Source organism: Ambystoma mexicanum, chromosome 9 (genome assembly GCF_040938575.1).
Source record: "Ambystoma mexicanum isolate Mex_15411 chromosome 9, UKY_AmexF1_1, whole genome shotgun sequence".
Lineage (NCBI taxonomy): Eukaryota > Metazoa > Chordata > Amphibia > Caudata > Ambystomatidae > Ambystoma > Ambystoma mexicanum.
The window spans coordinates 1,281,194,612-1,281,216,479 of record NC_090931.1 but is presented as its reverse complement, the minus strand read 5'-3'; the positions used below and the strand labels follow the sequence as shown (position 1 = coordinate 1,281,216,479).

Genomic DNA, 21,868 nt, shown 5'->3' with positions numbered 1-21,868 from the left:
AGGCCCTGCAACACTGCAGCGTGAGCATATTTTATTGAGGGGGACGTACAGGGAGATCATTTATCTGTAACACCACACACTGAGCCTTGATCTGCAAAACTGTACAGCATTGTGTAAAACGGACCTTAGGGATGTAAGATATGCTTTTGCGGCTCTATACCAACTGGGTTTTTCCCATGGAATCTAAGTGGTCCATTATCCTCTCTCTGAAATCGTTTGTTTGTCAGCTGATGTCCAGTCCTATATGATTTTATTGTAACTGATATTAGTAAAAGTGGGTAGAACGGCAGCGGCAGCCCCCACTGCGGCTGTAATTCCTTCTGAGTCCAAATGTTTGTGTTTTGGCCCCGGTTGGGCTAGTTCCCCTGTGCCGCCAAGTTGGGGAAGGTGCGCAGTGGATCAAGGTATGGGTGGGTTTTCACACACTGCTGGTTGGGGCAGGGCGGTGAGGGTGGGGGTTGTAGAAGTTGGGGTAGATTATATACAAAATGGCAGAGGAGTTGGGACTGGTTCCAAAGGGTGGCACCTGTTTTCCGGTGCGGCACACATGGCGGGAATCAACGATAGATGCTTAACTTGGGATGTTCCGTAAACTGGTGACATGGCGGTCAGGATGATGTCCTGGAATGTTCGGGGACTGACAAATTTTACGAAGTCGCGTAGGATTGCGGCATATGCACAAAGACATGGGGTTAAGGTCCTCCTACTACAGGAGACGCACGCTTTGAAACATTTATCGTCCAATATAGCACACACCTGGGGTCTGAATAGGTATTATACTCAATACTCCACTCAAGCTAGGGGTGTCCTGACCCTTATCCATAAATCTTTAAACTTCACACTCCACACGTCCCACATCGACACAGAAGGCAGATATGTTATTTTACACTGTACCTTGGCTCATGAGGATTGCATACTGGTCAACTTATACGCGCCCAACACCGATTCCCCCCGAGTTCTTCGACAATGTGGTCTCCATTCTAATGAGATACCCAGATACCCCCATCATATGGGCGGGAGACATGAATCTGATAATCAATAATACCCTAGACAGAACAACAACCACTCGCAGAACCACTACGCGGGCTGCCGGGCGACTCCGCACACATATGGACGCCCTTAATCTGCATGATATAAAGGGTGGACCCTCCACCCTCACGAAAGGGACTATACATTTTATTCCACTGTACACGATAGTTCCTCACGAATTGATTTGTTTTTGCTTTCTGGAGGGCTAGTGGGCAGGGTCTCGGACGTTAAGATCCTGGCACGTACGCTGTCTGATCATTACCCTGTGCTGCTACAGATCCTGATCGGCAACGTGGGTCCAACACGTCCCGCGTGGCGCTTTAAGTCTGCCGCCCTGGCGGACATTGTATTCAAAGCTGAGATATTAGCGGATGTTACCACATTCTTCGAAAATAACAGTACGTCAGATACATCGGAGGGGGTCAGGTGGGATGCATTCAAGGTGTACATCAGCGGGATGTGCATCTCTAAAGAAACAGGCGTCCTGAAGGCCATTAGGCAAGCCCTAAATACTTCGGAAACTAAGCTCAAGGCCCTTGAGCAGGACTACCTTGCTACTCCGTCCCCAGGGATACTAGCAGGGACAGAGCTGAGTTGGAACAGTTCGAGTCACATGCTATGAGGGAAGTGCAATACCATGCCCGTCCTGTCTCTGCCCGTAGATATGAAGAGGGGGACAGACCGGGTAGAACACTGGCTAGACTGGTGCGAGCGGAAGGCGGCAGGACTCGGATTGATTGTATTACAGACGAGCAGGGACTGAAACACTGGTCTGACCGTTCCATCCTTGACATATTTGCTACCTTTTATGCCGATCTATATGGCCCCCGGCCCGGACACTCAGATCAAGATCTAGATGACCTCCTAGAAAGCATCCCTATGACTGTTATTTCCCAGGACACCAGAGAGTGTCTCGAAGCCCCGTTCACACTAGAGGAAATAGTCCAGGTGATATCAGATCTCCCCAAAAACAAGGCTCCTGGCCCGGACGGACTCACCTGAGTTTTACCAGGAACATGTGGCTGTTCTAGCACCAGCACTACACGGGGTCTGGACCGAAGCGCTTCGTTTATGTATCCCCCCCCCTCCTTACGGGAAGCCTTAATAATAGTCCTCCCCAAACCGGGAAAACCCCCGGAAGAGTGCAGGTCCTATAGACCCCTATCCCTCATTAATACTGACATGAAAGTCTTCGCCAAAATAATTGCAAATAGGTTTCTCCCTTTCATGGCCCACATGGTTCATCCGGACCAGAGTGGGTTCATCCCTGGTAGGTCCACGGCACTCAACATCCTTCGTCTATTTAATGTGATGTCCAGGATTGACCCGTGCGCTGATGCGGTTGCTGTAACTATAGATGCCCAAAAGGCCTTTGATATGGTCTCATGGCAATACTTGTGGGCGGTGCTACAGAAGATGGGTGTGGGCCCAAACATGCTCTCTCATATAAAGCTCTTATATACGGATCCGGTAGCCAGGGTCCTTGTAAACTCTGTTCCTTCCCCCCCTCTTTAAAGTACACCGAGGGACCCGCCAGGGCTGCCCATTTTCCCCCCTCCTTTTTGCGCTTGCCATCGAGCCCATGGCGGACCATATTAGAGGGCGTCGCTCCAATAAAGGCATTCGGTTAATTGATGTTCCAGAAGTAATCTCACTTTACGCAGATGACGTCCTCCTCTATATCAGAAACCCCTCCACATACCTGAACCCGATTACCCGAGACGTCACAAAAATAGGCACGTTCTCCGGGTTTGCGATAAACTACTCAAAATCTGAAATCTTCCCTCTCACTGCAGCAACACAACAACCAACATGTGATTACCCCCTGCGCTGGTCCCCGGATGGAGTCAAGTACCTGGGGGTTCAGGTGTCGCTGTCCAAAAAGACCTTATTAAAGGACAATTATGATGCCGCGGCTCAGCTCATCATTTCCAAGTTTTCCAAGTGGCGACACTTGCCACTATCCTTGGCAGCCAAACTCTCCTTGATAAAGATGATAGTGGTTCCCAAGCTCCTTTATGTTTTTACTAATGTTCCAATCTGGCCCGGAAAGCAATATTTTAAGGGGCTCCACTCGGAATGCGCCCAATTTCTCTGGCACTCTGGGTCGGTCCGCATGAAGTGGCAACACATGACAGCACCATATGATAAAGGGGGGTTTGCGGCACCAGACCTACAACTGTACTGGTATGCGGCCCAGGCCCAGCATGCCTCCCATTGGTATGCACTTCAGAAACCGCCTCTGCATGTAAAACTCGAAAAAATGGCCGGGGAGGGGACTAACATTATGACCCTATTGTTGCACCGCAGGCTCCAAACAGAAGCCCAGGCAGACCCGGTGACCGCCACGATAAGGGCTTGGAATGCTATTTTATAATCCGAGCAGGAGCTGCACCCGTACTATAAGTGGCTCCCCTTGTGGCAGTTTCCGGGACTCTCCCCCACACACGACCAGCACCTCTCACGACACTGGGAACACCTTGGCTATCGAGGCCTGACAGACCTCTTCCCAGAGGGCAAGTTTATCACCCCCCAAACATGGCGCCCAGAACACACTAACTCCCTCCTTGAGATGCTACAGTATTACAGGCTCCGAGCTGCAGTTCGTGCCATGTGGCCCTCGTATCCAGACGAACCCCCAGATTCACCCGAACTCCAGTACATAGCAAACTGTGCGGGCTCCAAGGGGGTGTTATCCAATCTGCATAAAATGCAACTGGGGAAGAAGGTGTTTGGGTCACTCAAACCACGTGAGGCATGGGCTGGGGAGCTCGCAATGGAAATATCTGAGGGGCTGTGGAGTAAGATGTGTGCACATACACGCTCAGTCTCTCTAAGCACCAGATTCCGCTGCATACAATTTAAATTCCTTAACAGGCTCTACTACACACCGTCTAGGGTGGCGACATTTGCTGGTGCCCTGTCCTATGCATGCCCAAAGTGTAAATCTCCTGAAGCTGACCATATACACGTGTTCTGGACATGCCCTGCAATCAACGCTTTCTGGGTGGCTGAGGCGGAGGCGCTCTCCGAAATAATAGAGACCCTGGTGGATGTGGACCCACTTGCACTATTGTTTGGAGTCTGGGAGGGGGAGAGTGCAAGGAAAATGTCTACATTTTTTAATGTTGGTGCCATTGTTGCTAAAAGGTGTATATTGCAAAACTGGAAGCATCACAGCCCCCCTAACTTCTCGATGTGGCTTAAAGCCCTTACTTGGACTCAAATGTGCGAAGAGGAATACATTGGGTCCTTGCCTCCCACATCACGACCCAAAAATGTGTGGTCAGAATTCCGCAACTACCTGAACAATAGAGACAAAGTGGAGTGGATGGCTTCCCCTCCCCAAACACGCCCCGCTACACCATGACACTGTATCGTTTCCTTTTCGCCCCGGCTGGGCCGCTCCAAACGCTAATTGTTCTTTCCAATGAGGTGACACCCTGCCGAGATGTATTACTGGATGTTGTGCGATATTACTTGATTACTGCTATGTACCCTGTTCTATGCCTGTCTTAACTTTCTGCCAATAAACAAAGTTTAAAAAAAAAGAAAAAATACAATCTGAGGGACCCACACGTGTGACGAATCATGGGTACAGGGGACGTCACAATAGGGATAGTATTACTGGCACCCCCTATTTCGACGCCCTATTACTCTGCAGATTCCACTAGATGTCGGCCTATGCATAAGCATATGAATCTAAGCAGATACAAGCACCAGAAATACGATTACGGTGAGTAATGTATTCCATCCCCTGAGAGTCAAACGACCAGGCAGAGGAAGGCCCGTGCAACGAAATGTGGAGGAGGATTGCAGAAAGCAGGTGCAAGTTAAGGTATTGGTTGGTGAGAGAAAGTGGTACTTCGATGGGTGGGGTATGTGTGTGTTTGTGTGTAATGTGAGCAAGTGAGGCCAAGTAAGGATGGTGACTAAGAGATGGTGTGGGTGGAGTGTAGTGGGAGGAGAGTACAGACTAGTGAAAAGTGGGAGTATTTGACAGTGGTAGGATGGGAGTAGTGGTAGCGTGGTTGGAGGGGAGAGTAGAAGTTGGCGTGGAGTAACATTGTAGGAACAGAGAGAGTGGAAAAGAGGGTGGGGGAAATGATGGTAGGACAGTAGAAAAAAAGGAAAGAACAGAACAGTAGGGCAAGGAGTACAACAGTGTGCAAGGAAGATCGGGTGAGACTTGGGTGGTTGAATAGCCCCAATCCTTCTTCTTATTGTGCAACCCTAGGTTAGGATACACCTAGGGCCTTAAATCCCTCACCAATAGCCAGTCAGACCTTAGATAAGTAAAGGTTTCCGCTCTCTACTGCCCATCTTGGGATTTAGGGATATCTGGGCTGCAGAGGCCAAAGCTCTCGAAAAACGAGAGGGCGAGATGGAGTCAACACTTAGTGAACCCCTTCTCAGACATTTCAATAAACCCCTAAACAGTCTTTGAGAGTTGGTGTGTTTGGAAGGCCCTAAGAGGGCAGGAAGATGGCCAAATAACAAGATGACCAAAGGAAAGGTATAATAGTCTTGGGAATGGTGGGGTTCTCGCCACTACTAAATCACATTCAGGGAGAAGATGAGTTTTACTTCATGGTTTAGCCCGAAGTGTTATTTGAAGAAATGTTTTTATTTGAAGAAACGATTCGTGTGCTGGGTAGCGAGTGCTCTGGCGAGAACCCCTTTTTAGCACACATGAACACTTCTTGGGGTCCACTTTTTCAGCGTGGGGACTGATTGTTGTTTTGGTGCCATTTAATGGTTGACCTCAAAGAACACTCTTCACAAAATACCCTCATAATATATGTGGGCTTCTGTCCTTAGACGTGGGGTGTATGGATCTGCTACCCTTTTAGGGTTAGAGGGTGTTTTTGCGAGGCTTGGGGCCACATTTCAGAGAGGAACTGTTTGCATGGGTCATTAGACCTTCTTTTTTCTTTTATTGACCTTCTTAAGAAGTGTGTGGTCCCCAAGTGGTTAAAAAGTGAAGGGATTTTTTAAAAACAAGGAACTTCTTCCACAACACAGTGTTGTATGGTTCTTTTCGCGGGGTATCCCAGGTTGGTTTTTGGGATATCCTTGGTTAAAAGGTGGTCGACCGGTTTCGATGAAAGTCAGTTATCTTCTTCAGGACCGTGATTTTTAGCTTGCCTCTGAGATCAAGTGGTGCGGGGAATCGGGGGCCATCATCCCATCTACTTCATACCAACTCTGGCATGCGGGTGCTGTCAGCCGGGTATCAGGAGTGCGTCCACGCACTCCTGATACCCGGCTGACAGCACCCGCATGCCAGAGGCCAGCAGAGGCGTGTCCCCTCCACCTATACCTGTAGTGCACTCCTAATACAATCAATGGCCAAAAGACATTGAAACACTGCCCTTGATCTGCTACGCTAAGCTCGACATCTGCTATGTTCAGATTACAGGAGCTACCACGTACCTTGGGAGATATGCTTAGGTTGCTGTTACAACATGCCTGCCATATTATGGATGAAGAACGTTCAATTGGTACTACAATATGTCTTATGTTATTGCATCTGTAACTTCGGTTAGGCAGTTCCCCTATCACTCAAACAGAGTCTATTCATATATGCTGGCCCCACATCTCTATGTAACAGTATAGTATTCATATTTCGAGGGGATTGGGTGCTCCGATGTATTCCATATCTATGACAGGTAATGTCCACAGCTGTGCTGCTTCGGAACATTTTTGGCATCTGCGTCCTGTGTCGATGACGTCGATGCGCCGTCCCCAAGGACCTCCTCCGACGGCCGAAGTCACCCGATGTGATAAGTAGGACGCACGAAGCCTGTAGCCTCAGTTCCGTTTTTCCCGTGAACATGTTCGCTTCGTGAATCTCGGTACGCTTCGACTCTTTGGAGTTTGTTGTATTCTTCTCGGTTCTTGGAGCCTGTTCGGTTTTTGTGTAAACCTGTTTGGGACGATGTCTACCTCATCTTCAACCCCGCGTCCGGGCTTCAAGAAATGCGGGGACTGTGGGTCCAAGATGTCGGTCACGGACTCGCACGACGCCTGCCTCTGGTGCCTCAGGGAGGCCCACGATACGGACGACTGTGTCAACTGCCAGCCGCTCACGGCCAAGACCTTGCGGGAGCACAAGAAGAAGTTGTCGGTAGGTCGGGTGTCTAAGCCCCAGAAGTCGAGGTCTACGGGGCTTTCGACGGATAACTCGAGAGGCGACTCCCCGCGTCATTGTCGGAAGTCCAGTGGGTCTCCTTCCAGGAGTCGGTCCCACCACTCCTCTGCCTCTTCGAGGCATTCCCGGAAGCGCCGGCATCGGTCGCCTTCCCCGTCCTCTTCCGAGGACTCCACCAGTCGGCGGGTCGCTTATCCCACCATGCAAGCGACACCGGAAGAATGGGCTTCCTTCGGGAAGCAGATATTAGCGATTCTTGAATCACAGGGCACCGGTCCGTTCGCGCCTCCGTGTGGGGTTGGTCGGCACCGGTAGAGAGACACCACTCGTACGCCTTCAGGCTCGAGTGGTCAGCACGGCTCGAGGGAGAGGTCCCACTCGGACAAGGGTAGGTGTTCTCGCCATGCCCGTTCCAGGTCCCGGTCCTCGACGCGCTTGAGACCGCGTGATCCTGTGCCGTCTTCGAGGAAGACGTCGACGCCTGTGGCGCCGAGGTCGTCGACGATCTCTCTCGAGGCTCCACTTCCGAGGGGGTCGTCAACGCTGTTGGCACCTAGGTAGTCGAGAGACACGCTCGGAGCTTCGGCTTCGAGGCCTGTGTCGACACCGTCGATGCTGGCGGCGCTGCAGCTGACGTCGACGCTGATTCTCTCGATGCCGACTCGTTCGGCGCCCTCGATGCCTTTCGAGGCGGTGGTGTCGGAGGGGCCCCGTGGTACGGGTTTAGCCCTTAGAACGGCTCTGGCTAAGGTCAGGCATAGCTTTGGTCCCCAGGTGTCTTCCTCTCACCACCTGGAGTACATTTCAGAAGCTGATGAAGGCTCTGATGAAGGCTTGGTTCCGGTTACGGTGCCATATGAGCTTCTCTCGGGCCATAGCCAGTTTAATGACCTGAGGCAGTCACTGCATGATGCCAGTGGACTGGACACCTCTCCGGAGGTGGAGTTTTGTAGGCCGTAGCCTGGCACTCATGCCGATTCTTCGTACCGGCACCTTATGTCTCGGGTCACCGAGTACTTGGGATGGTCGGCTCCCCCAGGGGAGTTTGTTCAGGATGATCTCATGGACATCCTTGATCTTGGTCCCCCACTGACCTGGTACTGCCGTTTCATGTGGCTCTGCAGAGAAGGGTGGCAGCGGCTTGGACTGCTCCGGAGAGTCTCCCGGCAGTGGGCAAGTCTTTGTTGCGAAAATAACGTCCAGCCAGTAGCGACCCCTGCTACTTGTCCAGGCACCCCACTCCGGAGAGTTTGGTGGTGCAGGCGGCTACGGCCCCGGGAAAGCAGGCGTCGTACCCTACCATCCCTCGAGATAGGGACGACAAACGTTTTGACGGCTGGGCGAAGAAAGTGTTTTCTTCAGGGGGTATGGCGCTTCAGGCGGCCAACTCTGTATGTGCCTTGTCTCGTTTCACACACACTCTGTGGAACTGTGTTGCTTTAGCGGCTGAACATATTCCCGAAGGGGACGAACGGGATGGTTTCCTTGCTATGGTTCAGGATGGCAAGGATGCCATGTGTGAGGCCGTTCAGTCGGGTTTGGACATGGCAGATTGTGTCAGCCGGTCCATGGCGGCGAGCACTGTAATATGCAGGTTTGCGCTGAAGTTTGGGTACGCTCCTGATGTGCAGTCCCGGCTCCTCAACATGCCCTTTGACGGTAAACATCTTTTTGGCAGCAAGGCTGACAAGAGCCTTGATAGGTTGCAGACCTCCAAAGCTGCAGCAAAGTCGTTGGGCGCTGCAGTTCGACAACCTCTGCCTTTTCGATCTAGGGGATAACAATGGAGGGGAGGTACTTTCGCTATTACTCGTCCTTCAGTAAAGCGAGAGGAGCTACAAGTCAAAGAGGCCACTGTAAGAGTGCCAGAGGTGGAATACAGGGTACTCGAGGAGCCAAGGCCGCTCGGGCAGTTGCCTCGTTGCCCTCCGGCAACGCCGCAGCCGCTACTACTCAGTCATGAGGCCAGGTCCCATGGTTCGCCGGTTGGGGGAAGGCTGGCGCAGCATTTTGTAGAGTGGCGTGCCATTACTTCAGATGTGTGGGTTCTGGAGATCATAACCCATGGCTACTGTCTTCCCTTTCGGCAGAGGCCTCACGACAATCCACCTGGGAACCTCTTTGAAGAGTCCGGATGCGCTCCTTGCACAGGAAATTCAAGCCCTGCTGGAAAAAGGCGCCATAGAACTGGTGCATGTAGCGGAGAGGAACAAGGGATGGTATTCCCCTAATTTTTTTATTTCGAAGAAAGACGGGGGATTGAGACCCATCATGGACTTGCGCGGTTTGAACAAACTCCTCAGGAAGGACAAGTTCAAGATGGTTACTCTCTCTCAAGTCCTCCAGGCCCTTCAACTTCAGGACTGGTTGGTGTCTCTCGACCTCAAGGACGCTTACTTCCATGTGCCGGTCCATCCCAAGCACAAGAGGTACCTGAGGTTCGCAGTTGGCGACTCACACTTTCAGTTTCGGGTCCTGTCGTTCGGATTGACCTCCGCCCCGAGGGTTTTCACCAAGCTCATGGTGGTGGTGGCAGCGCATCTCAGGAAAGGGGGGATTCACGTCTACCCCTACCTGGATGATTGGTTGATCAGGGGGAGCTCTCCCGAGCAAACCCTGGATCATCTGTCCGTCACCTGCCACTCCCTTCACAAGCTGGGCTTCTCCCCCAATTTAAAGAAGTCCCATTTGACGCCAACACAGCGGCTCCAGTACATCGGAGCAGTGCTCGACACTTCCCTGGGGCAGTGTTTTCCTCCCCAGCTGAGGGCTCTTCACATTCAGCAGATGGTGCACAAGTTTCAACTTGCCCAGAATCTCCCAGCGTCCGAGTTCTTGAGACTGCTTGGCCTCATGGCATCCTGCATTCTTCTGGTGCCAGAGGCTCGTCTGCGGATGAGATCTTTGCAGTGGGCACTCAAGCTCCAGTGGTCTCAGTCCTCCGGCAGGCTGTTGGACCCTGTTCTGGTGCCGCCCTCGGTCGCCCAGGACCTTCTGTGGTGGCCAACCTTCACGCTTGGCTTCTGAAAGGTTGAGGTATAAGGATTGGGACCTCCCTGAAGACGTGATGGAGGTGTTGCCCTCGGCCAGGTGGCCGGCAACAAAGTCTCTGTAATGTTGCCATTGGAGAAAGTTCTGCGACTGGTGCAGAGTTAAGAATGTGGATCCTTTTGAGTGTGACATTCCCATGGTTCTGTCTTTTTTGCTTTCCTTGGCCCACAGGGGCTTCCAAGTGGGGACCATTAAAGGTTACCTGGCGGCGCTGTCCATATTTAAGCGCTCGTCTGAAGAATGTTCCTATTTTAAGATTCTTTTAATTTCTCTGTTTTTGAAAGGGCTCACCAATAGGTTCCCTCTGTCACCTTTTCTGGTGCCCGTTTGGGATTTGAACCTTGTTCTTAAGTTTCTTATGGGTGCTCCGTTTGAGCCTTTGCATTCTTGCCCTTTGACACTGTTAACTCTGAAAACTTTGTTTTTGGTTGCGGTTATTTCCGATTACAGAGTGAGTGAGTTACAGGCACTTTCAGTTAAGCCACCCTTTACTGTGTTTCATAAGGACAGGTTTGTCCTTAGAGTTCGTCCTTCCTTTCTTCCGAAGGTGGTTTCGGAATTTCATTTGAGCCAGAAGGTTGTTCTTCCGGCGTTCTATCCTCCTCCACATCCTGGTAAGGAAGAGGAGAGGCTCCATATGCTTGATCCTAGTAGAGCGTTGAGCTTTTATATTTCGCGCATGTCCCGGGTCAGAGTGGACGATCAACTTTTCATTGGTTACGCTGGAAAGCGTTTGGGACAAGCTGTGACGAAACAGACTTTGTCTCGTTGGATTATTTTAGCTATCTCCGAGTGTTACCGCTTGGCGGGTAAGGACCCTCCGGCTGGCTTGCAGGCCCATTCTACCAGGGGAGTGGCTGCGTCTACTGCCCTGCAGAGGGGTGTTCCTTTTCGTCACATCTGTGATGCAGCCACCTGGGTTTCGGTACATACTTTTGTACGTCACTACTCCCTCGATTCCATCCCAGGGCAGGATCTGGCTTTTGGTAAGGCAGTCCTTTATTCCGCAATTTGATTGGGCATGCTAAATTTGTGTTCTAAATTCTTTTCCCACCTCCTTGCTTAGTACTGCTTTGGGAGTCTGCCATAGATATGGAATACGTCGGAGGACCCAATCCCCTCGAAGAACAAGTTACTCTCTTACCTGGTAACGTTCTTTCGATGGGATGGTCTGACGACATATTCCATATCGCTTCCTCCCTACCTTCCCCGCTGCAGAATTTCTTATGCGATTGCAGCTTGCGTTCCGCAAGGCCTTGTGTGTCTGACTGGCAGAAAACTGGTGTCACACGTTCTGGGGGAAAAAACTACAACTGAGGCTACGGGCGTCGTGCGTCCTACTTATCACATCCGGTGATGTCGGCCGTCGGAGGAGGTCCTCGGGGAAGGCGCATCGACGTCATCGACGCAGGACTCAGACGCCAAACTTTTTCCGAGCAGCACAGCTGTGGACATTACCTGTCATAGATATGGAATACGTCGTCGGACCATCCCATCGAAAGAACGTTACCAGGTAAGAGAGTAACTTGTTCTTCAGTAGTTGTGCTGTACCCCACTGTCTGCATTACTATTTGACGCCTCCAACTTACGGCCTACCCAGTCTGTATACTATCAAACAGACACGATAATGATTAATTGAAACCAGGCTACAATATCTGTGCTGAGGTAACTTACCCTGCGAATAATTTTAACAGGCCCACTATATGCCAAAGTTGAAGTTAGCCTACCCCATGAAAAATTAATTTAGCCTATACTGTGAAAATTGAAATTAGCCTATAGTGTGACAAGTGAAATTAGCCTATAGTGTGACAAGCGAAATTAGCCTTTACTGTGAAAAGTGAATTTAACCTATTCTGTGAAAAGTGAAATTAGCCTATACTGTGAAAAGTGAAATTCGCCTATACTGTGAAAATTGAATTTAACCTATTCTGTGAAAAGTGAAATTAGCCTTTACTGTGAAAATCGAAATTAGCCTTTACTGTGAAAAGCGAAATTAGCCTTTAAAGTGAAGTGAATTTAACCTATTCTGTGAAAAGTGAAATTAGCCTATACTGTGAAAAATGAAATTAGCCTTTACTGTGAAAAGTGAATTTAGCCTTTACTGTGAAAAGTGAATTTAGCCTTTACTGTGAAAAGTGAAATTAGCCTATACTCCTATACTGTGAAAAGTGAAATTAGTCTTTATTGTGAAAAGCGAAATTAGCCTATACTGTGAAAAGTGAAATTAGCCTATACTGTGAAAAGTGATATTAGCCTAGCCTGTGACAAACTAAGTAGCCCACCTTGCGTTAACCTGACCTAATTAACTCCTTGAACATGAGTAAAAACCAGAAGACCCAGTCTATCCCACTTGCACTCGGTCTACTCGCTATAATGGCCCTTGCTACTATCTCAACATGCCCACCTAAGGACAGAAACATGAGACTCGGGTCAAGACTGCCACGTCTCTATGAACCAAAAAAAAAACAACATAAACAGCCGTCCCACATATAACGCCACCCAAGCTAATGAACTCCCGACTAGGCGAGTGCAGGTGACTAGACCGAACAACCTGAACTCTGCTCATGCTGCTACTGTCCCTAAAAATCCTGTGAGCCTTAATACACCAGCAACCAAACATCCATCCACCCCTAAACCTAATAGCACCTTAACTGTATCCGGATCGCTCATTAATGCCAGATCGCTGGTAGCCCAGGATACTGAAATTGCTGACACTCTAATTAATGAGAACCTGGACATGCTTTCCATAACTGAGACCTGGCTTCGAGGCAGCAGGACCAACCCTCATGGTAGCGGTACCTGATAGCTACCAGATACTTAGAGCAGACAGGCCTAACGTTGGCGCCGGTGGCCTAGCTATCATTTCTAAAACTAATCTACCTATCAGACTTGCCACCTCACCATCCTGCTTATCATGCGAGATACTTGCATCTAAACTTCCTTTATCCAATAACCGCACGTTAACTATCTGGTGTAAAGACCTCGGGACCACTGGGAACTTTTGAGGAGGACTTAACCAACCTTATAGCTAATAATACAAAAGACCATTCATAAACCCTACTGCTGGGGGACTTTAATCTTAGCTCATTGACAACAAACCTGCCCAATCAATAGCAGCTCTATTAAAGGACCACGGACTCACACAAAAAGTCCTCTCCCCCACCCATATCAAAGGAAGGACCCTTGACTGGGTGGCCGATCTGAATTGTAATATTGCCATTACTGATATTGCCCAGCAATCCTAGACTGACCACCATCTAATTACCTTCTCTGCCACATTAGATCTCCTCAGCCCTAAAACCATTGATATGGCACCCCCACTCCCAACAAGAAGTAAAAAGGATATAGCGGAAAAACTACTCCCTTATCTCCTTCCCTCGATCAACAGCCTTGACAGTAACAAAGACCCTAATGTACTAGTGGAGGTCTTTAATAACGCCATGACTAAGGCTTTGGACAATATTGCACCTGTCAAACTGTGTAAAGGTAGACAGAAATCTCATCTTAATGCCTGGTTCACGCCTCAACTTAAAGAACTAAGATTACAAAAAAGAAAGCTCCAATCCATTTGGCGTCACTCCCCTACTGACGATAATAAAGTCAAGTTAACCGACTTCTCCAAACTCTACAAAAGAGAAATAATTAATACCAAAAGGAACACATTCAACAATAGAATTTCAAAGGCTAAATCCAACACCAAGGAACTCTTCACTATCCTTCGTGAAATGGAATCCCCGATCCCACCGGCAGACAATGTCCCAAAGGACAAGCCATGGTGTACTGACATACAAAATGCTCTGTTTAATAAAATGTGTTCTCTCCAACTCAAAATAGCTAGCAAGAAGGCCTCACTGCTCCCATCTGAGCTGCAACCCCCCCAACACACTTGGAACAGAACAACCCTACCTTGCAGTTTCAAGAAAATCTCTATCCACGAGACAGAGAAAATCATACTCTCCCTTGAACCCTCGAACTGTAAGGGAGACAGTTGCACAGCCCAAATTATAAAGGATGCAGGTAGAGACCTAGCCTCCTTTATCTCTAAGCTCATTAATGCCTCCTTCAAAACCAATACAGTGCCCAATAACCTTAAAGAATCTTGGGTCCTCCCCCCTGCTTAAAAAAAACAAACTTTAGACCCCACCATCCCGATCAACTACAGACCTATTACTACTGTCCCTTTTTTACTTAAAATTATTGATAGAGTAGTTTACCTTCAAATTCAGGAATACTTGGAAGCTAATCACCTACTAGGATCATGGCAATCTGGCTTCTGCCCTCTTCATGGCACGGAAACAGCCCTGCTAGACCTTAAGACCCAAATTGATGAGCTGAAGGATAATGGGAAAACAGCTATGCTACTTCTCCTAGACCTATCGGCAGCCTTCAACCTGGTGGACCATGCAGTCTTATGTAACCACCTCAGGTCGGCAGCCCATTCCTCAGGGGAGGCCATAGCGTGGGTCCAATCCTTTCTAGCTAACCGTCTTTTCCTCATCATCCTCCGCTAACCCTATCCAAATGTCTTGCGGAGTACCACAGGGATCCTGTGCCTCACCCACTATGTATAACTCTAGAGATCCCCAGATTCATACGAACCACAGCTGGCGGAACTAGCTTCCCAGTCAAAGCAGCGCAATCTTGGAATACTCTCCCATCAGATCTCAGAATGGAACAACCTTACCCTAAATTTAGACGTAATGTACTCAAATGGCTACGAACAAATTACTCCTAGACTGTAACCCTTTCCTGATACCTGCTACGCTCTACCACACTCTTTGTATTTGCTACTGACTGTACCTATCGACTGCAACATGTATTACTTAATATGTGGGCACTAGCTTCCACCACTCTACTGTAACTGGCAGTGGCAGTAATTATATATTTCTTGTATGTATGTATATGCACTTGACATGCTCTGTAACTAAGCTTTATGTTTACTTGTCCTGTTGCGCCCAGCTACCTAAGGGTTTGGTGCGCATTACCAAATAAATAAACAAACTCCTTACCCCAGAGTGGCGTTACTCCCGTTGTGCTCCTGCTTGCCCTCTCCTCTACAGGGTGTTAAGATTAGCGGTCTCACCTCCCTAATTCCAAAAGGGGTTGCTCCCCCTTGGGGAGAGGGAACGATTTCCCTGGATTCGTCCAAGGCCACAAAGCAAAATTGAGCGGCTGTAGGACTTTTAAAATTCCATTGTACCTGAATGACCACAGTTGGGTAGAATTTCCTTTTTAAGTGTCATTCTCCCCACTTTGTTAGTCCCCCAGCATTTTTGCTGGACTATTGGATTTTTGGAATCATTCTCCTGAGTGAGTGGTAACCTTTTTTACACACTCACTCGTTCTTTTACTCTAACCTTGGGAACCCTTTTTGAAATGTTTTTGATACTTTTTCTTGGAGTTATGCTTTCCTCCATGGTTTCTGGCATCTACAATTTACTATTGCAGCACACAGCACTTTCTGTGCAGTGTTGTTGGGAGCTCCTTGAGCTTCCTGTTTTATTTTCCCTGCGATAACACGTTACCAGGTGTGAGAGAGACATGGTATCAAGATTAAGACACCGACAGCAAGATACAGTTTCGAAACCTTTATTGGGCTGGTAAGAAGAGGATAATGCCTAACTAGCCCTAACTCTAAGGTGGGAGTAAGCTCAACCACAACGTAAATTAAAGGAAGTCTGTCTGTTAGTCCAAAATAAAAAAAGGCTGTCTGTGTCAAGCCTATGCCTGCCCTCAATCCTCTAGGATAACAATTTGCAGGGGACTGGTTAAACGCAAAACTGCTCAAAAGTATAACAGGATGGCACTGGAGCTTTTCCACAGCTCCCTTCCCCAGTTCAACATACGCTGGTTCACCACAGTTCTGCAATATAACACAGTTCACAGAGTCTTCTGTCCAGCTATATGGGTTTTTCCAGGTTCCTCTCCCCAGATTTAAAAAGCCCCTTATATTCAGGGCTTCTTGGTCTCTCAAAGTTCACTTTCTCCTCTTGTTCACTCTGTTCTCTTTCAATTCATAAAATGTAAAGTTCAGTTCAGCAGTTCAACTTAATTCGTTAGGGGTTCGCTTCCCCATTCTTCATAATGCTTTTTCAATGGGTTATTCAATTCACTTCTTTGGTGGGGTCTCCCTGGGTCGTGGCGCGGATGTCAGAATGCACAGTTCACCCATTACAGGTTGCGCTACCCATTCCCTGGGGCTTAGCTTCACCTCCTTCTGGACAGTCTCCATTCTTCTTATCTTATTCATACTTTCAGTTGATCACTTTCTCGCTTTCCAATATATCTTCTTTGGGATTTCGCTCATTTTTCGCTTCTCGCATGGCTCCCCTTTTTGGTGCTTCTATTTCGCTCCCTTTTCAGTTCGCACACAGCTCCCCTTCCTCTTAGGAAGCTTAGTGCTTTCATGCAGAGGCTTTCGAGAAAGTGTAACCTTACATGCGACTGATCTGTTACTTAATATCACTTTTTTTCTGGCAGTATCACTTCATTGTTGTCATTGCACAGCGTTACGTGCATACACGGTTACTTTACATTCACTCGTGCCTTTCACAAACCAGGCTTTTCAATTCAGTTTGTCTCACCGGTTGTGATCCTTTGGCTTTGTTAGGGAGAATTTTCAGTTTCCGTGCTAAGTCCCTTTTACCTTAGAGACCCCTAGCCTTTTGCTGTAATCTGGAACCTTTTCAATTTTTTTGACCTAGTGAGTAGGGTTTTTCTACTCACTGGTATTTCTTTCTAACTGGGATTTTGTTCTTATTGTTTTTCTGGAGTCTGGTAAACTCCATAGGCATCTGTTTTTCTTATAGTCGCACAGAGCGTTACACGCTTACTTGAATGGCTAGTGGCAGTGGTTACTTTTACCTACCTTTTGTGCAAGGCACTTGCAGGCTGATTTCTCAGCTGCAGTGCAGCACCCATGGTTGACAATTTTTCCTAAATGGCTTCTTTTTTCACCATTTCCTGTTTGTTAATTCCTTCTGAGCTTTTACTTTGTCAGTTAGATCAGGTTGGAGTCCTTTGTGTGTTTTGCCCTTGGTGGGCTTCAACCCTGAAGCCCGCCCAGGCTCCAGTGTGTCTGTAAAGGCAGGAAGTGAGGGAGGAGCACGAAACGTCACTGTCCTTTGTTAGTAGGCATGCCTGACCGAAACCAGTTCCAACTGGACGGGAGGATGTCCTGGAGGGCACCCCCCACACCTCTGTGTGAGTGGAAGCCCATGGGCTGTGAATGAATGAAAAATCGCATATAAGGAGAGGGTTTTGGGACTGAAGGCAGAGTCAACAACTGGAACACCAAATCCGAAGAAGAGGACGCAGAGAGACGCCAGCAACACCTTCCAGGCCCGCAGAAGCACAGGTGAAGCCCTGCAGCTGTGCTGACCCTATTTTCATTTCGACAGGGAAGATTCGTGTAGGACGTCTTGCTGTGACTTTCCTAGGCTGCAGAAGCCCAATACCAGGGGACCTGCGACCGCCATCGAGTGCAACGTCTTGCAAAGATTGAATCCGGCCAAAACTTTGTGGGCACCCTTGTTCATCTACAGAAGCAGGACATCTTCATCCAGAGTCTCCTCACCAGAGTCCAGGACCGAGGGACAGAGGAAAATCCAACCAGAGCTGCTTGTTTCTTCTTGGCACTGAAGAAAAAGCACCAAAACCACAAAGAACGGCTAAATCATGTGGAATCCATTGCTGCAGACTCCCTCTTGTGAGTGCTGCTGCAGAAGTCCGCCAGATGTCCTCACTTTCGTCACCACGACTAAGGTCTAGGAACAAGGGTCTGCACCGCTGCATCAAGAAATGAAACAGCTGGAACATCTGCTTCAATTCACAGTGTACTGTGGGGCTTGGGCTTTAACCTCCTTTTGACAACACTAGTGCTTCCTAGCTTGGGAAGTGCTCCTTTCTCTACTTTTGAGTTATGCTCAATTCACTTGTGCAAGCTTAACAGCTTGTGCACATTAGGTGGCTCGCTTAAGCTCCTGTGTTTTTCTTCAATGAACTACTGACTGTCCCTTCTGAACCACATTGACTTTGGCAGGGTTTGTTCCCTACTAAGATTTTAATTGTATTTCACTCTTATTGCTGGGGAACATCACTCCTATATCCCTGTGGGAGAAAATACTTTTGTAACAGTTGCTAAAGTGTGTTCTCCTATGCTCAACTACTTTTTCCCTCCAAAAACTCAATATTGTACTGGTAGACCAAAAAGCGCTATTACTTACCTTGATTGAAGTCCCTCAGTGTGCTGGAAATGTTTTAGTACACACATAAAGTACTTACCTACATTATTGTTGCTTAAAAACCTTTATTTGAAACTCCACTGAATGTCTCCATTAGTTACCGCTTAGTGTAAAAGTGTGCGTTTTACTTGGATGCTTGTGCATACTGATTTATTTGTACTGCTCTACAGCTCATATACCCCTTCTGAGATAAGCCTGACTGCTCAGTCACTCTACCAACTTGTGTAGTATAGGCCTATATAAAAGGCTGGGTGGTATAATACTAAGCAGATAAGTTTTGCGAAGTCCCACACCAGTTGGACTTTAGAAAACCTTACCTCAGGCTTCACTGGGAATGTCTTTTCCCTCTGAGGTCAGACTCTCGCTGCCTGCCCCTCAGACACTCCTGGGCTCTCACTCTCGCCCAGGGAAACAAGCAATTATTTCTTAGCACGTTACAAGGGATCAGCACGTCTTCTGGCTCCCTTTCCTTGACTCTTCTGGCTTCCTGTAGCCACGGCTCCCTCGCCACACTTCCTCTTACTGCATCAACTTGCAGACCCTCAGCGTCTCAGCGTTCTGTCCTCCACCAGCTGGTCCTGGGTAGCTCTGGCGTCTCAGCTTTCCTCCCAACTCGCTCTCTGTTCTGTTTCAGATGGCTGTCTTTATACTCCCAGCAAGAGTTAATAGGCTGCAGGTGGATGTAGTCCTCTTCAAGGGCCTGACTCTGCCTGACCTTATTAGGGGGACAAATGTATGGAGAGTATAGGTGTGCCTCTGCTTGCATCTTGCTCTTCCCAGTACCAAAGCGGTTTTCCCTATAGGAAACCTGTATAACTCCTCTCTCCCTCTTCTTCGTCTCAGTATTGAATGCAACATGGGGGAATGTGTATTTTGGGAGTTGTAATAACCCCTGAAGGTTGAGGGGGTGTCGGTAAGTGTGTTACAAAAGTGTGGGGGGGTTAGGATGTTCCTCTTTCTCGTCTTCGTGCTAGGTGTGGGGATCTGTTGGGACCTGATAAGGTGAATGAGAAATGTCCCATTTTTCCCTATTCTGGTTATTGTGGTAATAGCAATACCGGATTGTTGATTTAATTTCCCCTAGTTTTGGAATATGACGAAAGGATGATAACTGATAGATAACTGGTGAATTAACAGAATACTCTCTGGGGGTTTGAAGAAAGAGTCAAGGTGATTGTCAAGATTAGCAAAATGGGTAGGCCTATGTGTTTGCGATGTTTCACCTTCCTCCTTGCTGGAAAATCATGGGGTACAATGGGACTAGGGTGACCGCATCCCATACAATTGTAGAGAGGGATGGATGGATTGGGGCAAGGAACAGGGGAATACCATGTCTCGCCATTGGGTTTTCTCCCCTCAGTCCCCAAGGACCCCCTGCCCAGGTGATCCTCCCTCGCTTGTCCGCCCCCAGGGTTGGGATCCAAGAGCGATGGCCCTTCCCTGGCTACCTGAACAACAGTTCCTATGGGTGAGAACACTCAGGTTTCTCACACAGGGCAGGAGGGACACCCTTTTGTCCCTTCTGTATTTGATTTTGTGAGATCAGCACACGCCACCTCATGTGGAGTGCTGAGGGGAAACATTGTCTCCATTTTCTCATTGTTTCAGTAAGTTTTAATTACTGTTAAAAGTTAATCTGACAGGCTGGTGACAGTGTACCTTTTGCACAACTTTTTTGTGGACTTTTGTCGCAGGCTGCCATCGCAGCTGCGACAGGGGACACTAGGGTCACCATTTGCCTAAAATGGTGGCTCTATTTAACTAAACCCTGTTCATGATGCCTTGTTCTTACTTGAGCCTTCTTCTACCTGCTTAGGTGGGGTCCCAAGCTTAGGTACTTACCTTGGTCTCTCTGTGTTGTTCTTGTGTTCTTAGAAGGCTGCAGTTGAGCTGTTACTTGCACCCCCCCCCCAGGGCACCCTGAATCCCATTGGGGTGTGAACAACTCATTGGGCTTTAACTTGATAAACTGTTACTACCTGCAAACCTGAAGAAACCTTCTTAAACTTTGCTCTGTCTGCTGCTTACCTGCCTCTTTCTTCCTCAGCCCTTGGTCGCTGGACCCCCAGAACCCCCCATGAGTCTGTGAGACTCACCAAGTATAGGGTTGGACTTTAAAAGATGGGTTAAGCAGGGGTTAACTGACGTTGCCAGAGTTTATCTAAAGTTTGCTTAGTTGGTGTCAGTAGTTTCTCTCACTTTGTGTTGCTTTACATTGATTTCAAGTGTGCTACCTTTTAATCCTACTGTGATATTACTATGTGAATAGTACTTACCTGATTTACTTCGAAAGTCTTAGTGTATATAAAATAAATCACTATTTTTATATAACTTCTAGTGTGTCAGTGTTTCCTTGACCTACGTTTTTGCTCTTAAGTACTGTGTGCCTCACTACAGCCCTTCTGCCTCCTACATTAAGCCTGGCTGCTCAGCCATGACTACCAAACCTTTGGGTAGTTCAGGCTACACCTAAGGGGTACAACCGTGCCACCTAATGTGGGCTTCCAAGTTCTGGCAATCAGCAATTTGTGCAAAACTCCCTAACAACCTCCATATATGACCATTTAGCTACTAATGCTGTAAAAGGCTAAGACATACTTGAGCAAAAACTAACGTGTACAACTGCTGCAAGACTACTCCCAAACATGCTTTCTGGGTGATGGAAATCACCCCGGAATAAAGTGGGGTATTTTAAAAGCACCCACCACAAAGTGCAAAGGATGAGGGAATTTGTTCCTAGAGCCCAGGTTAGAATATTGGAGTAATCTTCGGCCTTTCCAAGTCCCTCGCCCACCGGCCGGTTGCAGGTCAACCCAATGCAAGCTGTCAGGCTTCTCCTTGGGTTGAGACATAGAGACCATAGTTCGCTGTTCCTTAAAAACTGTTTCCTGGTGAACATATTGTTTAACCCAACGGGCATAATGTACTCCAGCAATGTGTACATCCTATGAAAAGTGACCAAGTATTGCCTGTTTAGACTTTATAAACTGCCTGTTCTATGTCGCTGACCATCATGCAGGCAAAGAAAAAGAAGGCTAGCAGAACCTCACAGACCACCAATGCTTTTGCAGAGAATCATCTGCTGATCAAAGGGAGACTCAAGACTGTTTAACCTTTAGGTCTTGTGTACCGGCTGTACTCCGCACACCTTCCAAGTAGCTACCTCTGCTCTTACTGCCTCACTGTGGCTCTTAAGGATTGGACAAAGGCCCTTCACCTTGTTTTCTTCTGTTTTATTTTGCGTTTGCACTTGTTTCCACACTTCACCTGTCCCGCCCCCTTGCACTACACCTTTTCTCCTTACGCACCATATTAATCATCAATAAGTAACCATACCTTTGATTTTGATGCCCATGGTGTTGGATCGCACTGTTGCTTCAATATATCAATA

At 48.2% G+C, this 21,868-nt stretch overlaps 1 protein-coding gene across 1 annotated transcript in view; it reads left to right on the top strand.

Annotated features, from left to right (window-relative positions):
• The window catches only part of CEP70 (centrosomal protein 70), a 1,232,997-nt gene that overhangs the window by 689,093 nt on the left and 522,036 nt on the right, over positions 1–21,868 (top strand). The window lies entirely within an intron of this gene.